This window comes from Myotis davidii, unplaced genomic scaffold, assembly GCF_000327345.1.
Source record: "Myotis davidii unplaced genomic scaffold, ASM32734v1 scaffold803, whole genome shotgun sequence".
Lineage (NCBI taxonomy): Eukaryota > Metazoa > Chordata > Mammalia > Chiroptera > Vespertilionidae > Myotis > Myotis davidii.
This window is the reverse complement of record NW_006295567.1, coordinates 898,064-904,452: the sequence shown is the minus strand read 5'-3', so window position 1 is coordinate 904,452 and position 6,389 is coordinate 898,064.

Below are 6,389 nucleotides of genomic sequence, written 5' to 3'. Positions count from 1 at the left end.
GGCCGCACCCTCCCCATTGACCCTGCCTTGAGTGTGACGGGGGCGGTGCCCCAACCCCCCAATCGGCCCTACCCTGAGCGTGACTGAGGGTGGCATCGCAACCTCCCGATCCGCCCTGCCTTGTGCATGACGGGGCGGCGCCCCAACTCCCCAGTCAGCCCTGCTCTGAGCCCGACCAGGGGCTGCGCCTAGGGATTGCGCCTGCCCTCTGCCACTCGGGAGCAGTCCTAAGCCTGCAGGGCTTTATCTCCCGAGGGTGCCCAGACTGCGAGGGCACAGGCCCGTCTGAGGGCCCCTCCTTTCCCCCCGAGTGCACAAATTTTTGTGCACCGGGCCTCTAGTCTATAATAACTTCCCAGACGTTGAAATATTACTCAGTGCTAAAAAAAAAAAAAAAAGAAATGAACTGGGGTGTAGGAGCAGCCAGGGAGAGGTCAATGGGGGTGGGGGGGAAGGAGACATATATAATACTTTAAACAATACATACATTTTTAAAAAATTTTTATTTATTTATTTCAGAAAGGAAGGGAGAGGGAGAGGGAGATAGAAACATCAATAATGAGAATCATTGATAAACCCAAAACCTGGGCATGTGCCCTTGACTGGAATCAAACCTTCAGTCCTCAAGCCAACGCTCTATCCACTGAGCCAAACTGGCTAGGGCTGAACAATAAAGAATGTAAATTTTTTTTTAGAACAAATGAGCTATCAAGCCATGAACAGACATGGAAGAACCTTAAATGCATGTTACTAAGTGAAAGAAGCCCATCTGAAAAGGTTACATACTTAGGATTCTGACTGTATGACAGGTTCCATGGGGGCGGGAGGGAGAGGCAGGCAGGCACAGAGGATCCTTAGGGCAGGAAACTATTCTGTGTGATACTGTGATGTGGGTATGTGTCCAAGGTCATTTGTCCAATTCACAGGATGGACAACACCAAGAGTGAAGCCTAATGTCAACTGACTTTGGGAGACAATGATGTGTCAGTGTGGGTTCATCAGTTGTCAACGTGTCCCACTCTGGTGGGGGGTATAGAGAGTGGGGGCAGTGGATGGTGGGGTAATGTGGGAATACTATGTACCTGCTGTGAACTTAAAACTCACCTAAAATGAGGACACATTTGTAATACCTTAACTAATAATAATAATAAAAAAAAACTCACCTAAAAAAATAAAGTCTACTTAAAAATTAGCTTCAATCCCTTCAGCATCCCCTCAGAATGGAGGATTTGTCCTTCGTGGAATGACAAGGACAGACATACAGAACTGGGTTCAGGTCCTTTCTCAGTGGCTTCCCAGCTATGTCACTCCTTTTCTCTCTAATCACTTCTCTCCTAAAATGCAAATACTAAGACCATCCACCTCACCTTAGACACGAGAAACAAACTGATGGCTGCCAGAGAAGGTGGGGCTGAACAGAAAGGGAAGGGGATTATGAAGTACAAACTTCCAGTTATAACCTAAGTCAAGGTGACAGAGGTCACTAGACTTATTGTGGTGATTACTTGCTAAGGTATATAAATGTCGAAACACCCTGTTGTACACTTGGAACTAATATAATAGTGTCTGTTAACTATAATTAAAAATAATTGAAAATTAAAAAAAAATTAAAGATTCACCTCACAGTTGTAAAGATTAAATGAGATAGTTTCAAAATGAATATAAATTATTTTCTGTTTATGGAAGGAAGATAAGCACTTTGTGGAAAACTCAGAAAAGAATTTTAAAAAGAAAAAATTCACCAGGCCCTGATGGAGCAGGCTCTCCATAGCACTGGTCCCAGACACTTGATCCTCCAGCTGCTCCCAGGAGCTGGGGACACAGTATCTCCACTTCGCAGATGCAAAGCTACAGTCCAGAGGGTTAAGTGATTTGCCCACACATTTGAGGAGCCCAAATCTGGAGGGTGTTTTTTTTTGTTTGTTTTGTTTTGTGTGTGTGTGTGTGTGTGTGTGTGTGTGTGTGTGTGTGTGTTTTGTTTGTTTGGGTTTTTTGGGGGAGCGGAGGGGGGCTCTTAATTTACTACTTTTCCTCTGAGCCAGGCTACCTATCAGGCACAGCTTGATGAAAATCACAGCTCCACCATTAACCACTGTGTGACTTTGGGTAAATGTATTCACCTCTCTGAGCCGCAGTTTCCTCATCTGTGAAATGGAGAGAATAACTGGATGTACCTCATAGGATTGTGAGAAATAAAAGACATTCTACATAAGGAAAATAAAAAGGACATGTTTTAAAAGCGCATGGGATTCTTGAGCCCATAGCTAAGTGGTCAATAAATATTAGTTGTGGGTGCTCGGAGACATAGAGACCCGGGTCCACAGCCTAGCTCCACTTTCTAGATTAGAAATAGTTATAGCGTGTCATGTTGGCAAAGGCCTTGGCGAAGGGCTCAGGCTAAGGATTTGGGAAAAACCCTTCCACTCAGGGAGGGAGAAGCCAAAGGGAACCGGAGTCCAAACGTGGAAAAGGAACAGCTGCTGGTGAGCCCCCAGGGGCAGTTTCACCTTGACCCACAAAACCGAAGAGGGGTGGGTCTTCCTGTGCAGATAAGGATCAGGAGAACAAAGCACGCTATTAATTAAGTCTGGCCTATTTTAAGGTTATGGAATATTTTCCCCCTAAAGATAAGCTCACAATAAAAGTTCAAAAGGTAAACACAAAGCGGGGGGAGGCCAGCCTGGCCTTCTGCTAAGCCAGCCCTGCCAGCCCTGGTCTGGTCCCAAAGCCAAGTGTCCGGGCCCAGGGCCTCTAGTGCGGGAAGCGCAGGGGGACCGGCGCCACCAGAGAGGCGGGGAGCCACGGTGTTGCCTGGCCCTGGCCAGCGGGCAACTTGGACCAAGAGAGACCTGGCTGGGTCTCGAACTTCCCAGGAGGGAGAATGGACTTGGCTTTTCTTTACTTCCCCCAGGAGGATATGAGTCACGGGGAAGACGCCAGCCAGGCCCAGGGCTGCCCAGGATGAGGACAGAAACTCCCAGCGCCTTCCCATCTGCTTGGCCTTGGGCAAGTCGCTTCCCCTCCGCGCTGTGGTTTCTCACCTGCCAACGAGGTGATGAGGATTGTCCGTCTCCTGGGGTGAGGATGCAGATCATATAGAGCCACCTTCAGGACAGTGCCCACTGACCATCGCAAGCACATGTGTTGGCTGTTCTCATCAGCTCCCAGACTCTGAATTGTGGTGAGGACACAATTTATGAGACCAGGAACACCAAGGGCAGTTTTCCTTACCTACTATAGGTGTCCTCTCTGAACCTCAGCCTCCTCTTCTGTGAAACAGGGTGAGATGATGAATGAAGAGGACTTCACACAAAGCCAACCATCACCCACAAATAAATAAAGCAGCTGCTTTTTTCCGTGCTCTCCCCTAGAACCGGGGGAATTAGGGAAGCAACAAGAAGAAATAGAATAACCAGAGGTTGCCTACTGGATTGTAAATGGCCAGTTTGTCACCTGTCTCTTTAAATTTTAAAAAAATTGATTTTAGAGAGACAGAGAGAGAGAGAGAGAGAGAGAGAGAGAGAGAGAGAGAGAGGCAAACATCAACGTGTTGTTTTACTTATTTACACATTCGTTGGTTGCTTTCTTGTATGTGCCCTGACCGGTGATCAAACCCCCAACCTTGGCGTATCCGGACGACACTCCAACCAGCCAGGGCCTGGCAGCTGTGCCTTTAGACCAGAACTTGCTTCCATGATGGGAACACACCACATCTGAACCACCCGGTGAAGGAACCACCAACCACGTGTGGCTATCGGACATATGAAATGTGGCTGGGCCCTGGCCGCCTTGGCTCAGTGGATAAAGCATCAGCCTGCGGACTGAAGGGTCCCAGGTTCAATCCCGGCCAAGGGCATATGCCTGGGTTGCAGGCTTGATCCCCAGTAGGGGGCGTGCAGGAGGCAGGAGGCAGACGATCAATGATTCTCTCTCATCATTGATGTTTCTCTCTCTCTCTCTCTCTCTCTCTCTCTCTCTCTCTCTCTCTCCCTTCCTCTCTGAAATTAATAAATATGTATTTTTTAAAAATACAAAAATAAAAGAAATGTGGCTGGTATGTCTAGGGAACTACATTAACTAATTTAAACAGGCCCACATGGCCGGTGGCTACTGGCCAGTGCAGCTTAGACTGTAAGCTCCTGGAGACCAGGCATCAAGTCTGTCTTTCTGTCCCTAACACCCGGAAGAGGACCTGGAGACCAGTCATCAAGTCTGTCTTTCTGTCCCTAACACCCGGAAGAGGACCTGGTTTTAGTCTGGGCTCAGTTAATATTTGTTGAATGAAAGAACTGACAGAGGCAGGAACTGAAAAGAGAACATTTCAAGAACTGTTTTCCTCCCCTTTACAATGTAATTTCCAAGACTTACCTGTAAAATGGGCACAAGAGTAGTTCCTATCTCATCGAGTTATAATGAGAATTAACAAGTTAATATTTGGGAAGGGCTTAATGGAATGCCAGCAACATAGCAGGTGTTATGTAAGTGTTTATCAATTAAAAATAAAACATCACGCCTGTGTGAACTCTTCCTTTCCGGAGTACATGAGTCATATTTAAATTTGGTTGCAGGAAAAATTCTAAGTAATAATGGCTGTAATGACACACGTTTTCTCTCTCCCTTCTAAAGGCGTCTGGACTGAGGCACTCCAAGGTGTGGGGGTTGCTTCCTGACTGGGCCAGGGGTCCGGCCCCTCCTATAGCTTATTCCACATCCTCAGCACCGACTCCTTCCTCGTGGTCCAGAATGGCTGCTCCAGCCCGGGCCTCGGGTCACTTCAGCTGGCAACCAGGAGGAAGAAAGGCAAGGGCGGCCAGGCCTCTCCTTCTCAGGACACGCCATCAGGAATTGCACATACCTGCTCCTACTCACTAGCCAGAACTTGGGCACAGACAAGGCTACAGCTACAAGAAGCAAGGGAGGCTGGGAAATGTAGTCTTGATTCGAAACGTCATAGAAATTGGGAGTTTTATTCCTAAGGAAGATGGGGAGAATGAATGCTGGCAGAAATGCAGCCGTCTCTCCCTGGAACGCCCGTTTCACCCTCGGATTTGGTTCTCGGTGGCTGTTCCAAACACTGTAGCTGCTCCTACTAGTGACAACACTCAGCTCGGACTCCCGTGTCTGTTATCTGATGTGATCACTCAAACTCTTCCAGGCTGATATGTTGTTGTTGTCCTTTGAACAGGAGAGAAAACCGAAGCTCCATTAACTGGCTCAAGGTCCCAGAGACTAAATGATGAAAGACTGGAATCTAGGCCTGTCCAGCTCGCAGTCCTTCCTTTCCCCTTCCAGGGCCCTGCCTGCGACTTGAAGCCCCTGCAGCGCAAGGAAATGGTCCCCAAGGCCCGACGGACGTGGAGCGGAGGGAGACGGAGGCCAGGGAGCCGCCAGGGACAGGCCTGCAGCCCCCCTGCCGCCGAGGGCGCAGTCACCGACACTGCCATCCTCGCACCCGGCTCCGGGTGAGCCGACTCCCGGGCCCAATAGGGGGTGTGCAGAAGGCACCCGATCCTGATTTTCTCTCATCGTTGATGTTTCTCTCTCTCTCTCTCTCTCTCTCTCTCTCTCATCAATAAAAAAAATGTTTAAGGCAATCATTTATATATTTGTGGATTTTGTTCATTTATTCAATAAATAATTGCCGAGTGCATTCTAGACACTGGAGTTATGCTGCAGTGAACCACGTAAAGACGGTCTCTGCCAACAGGGAGCCTACACTCTCGGGAGGGACAGGGGCACCGAACAGCAAGCAGATAAATAGAAATATATTGCAATATAACAAATACATCAGGTCATAACTTTCTCTTTTTTTTTTAACAAATGTTGATATTTGTGTTATTTGCCACAAATGTTTTTTTAAAATATATTTTTATTGATTTCAGAGAGGAAGGGAGATACAGAAACATCAATGATGAGAGGGAATCATTGATCAGCTGCCATCTGCACGCCCCCTACTGGGGATGGAGCCCGCAATCTGGGCATGTGCCCTGACCAGGAATCGAACCGTGACCTCCGGGTTCAGAGGTTGATGCTCAGCCACTGAGCCACACGGGCCGGGCTTTAGAATAATATGCAGTAGTCATTAACCGATAGTGGTTTCTCAGCTGTCCACAAAACTGGGAAGTTCAGCTCTGAATGTGCCCTTGGAGCAGAGAAGCTGCAGTTTGTAAAAGTACAAAATATCGCTACATTTTAATTTCAGTACCTTCCAAGCAGGTCTGTTCCTACAATGCCAACACTGCCTTTCTGCTTGGTGATGCTCCATGTGGCTTATTAGATACTGCTTTAGGAAGGAGATAAACGCAGGGAATATCATATTAAGCAAAGTATAATTCATTTCCACCTACTGTAAGCTTATTCAATTAAATTGCTTTAGACTTAGATGATGC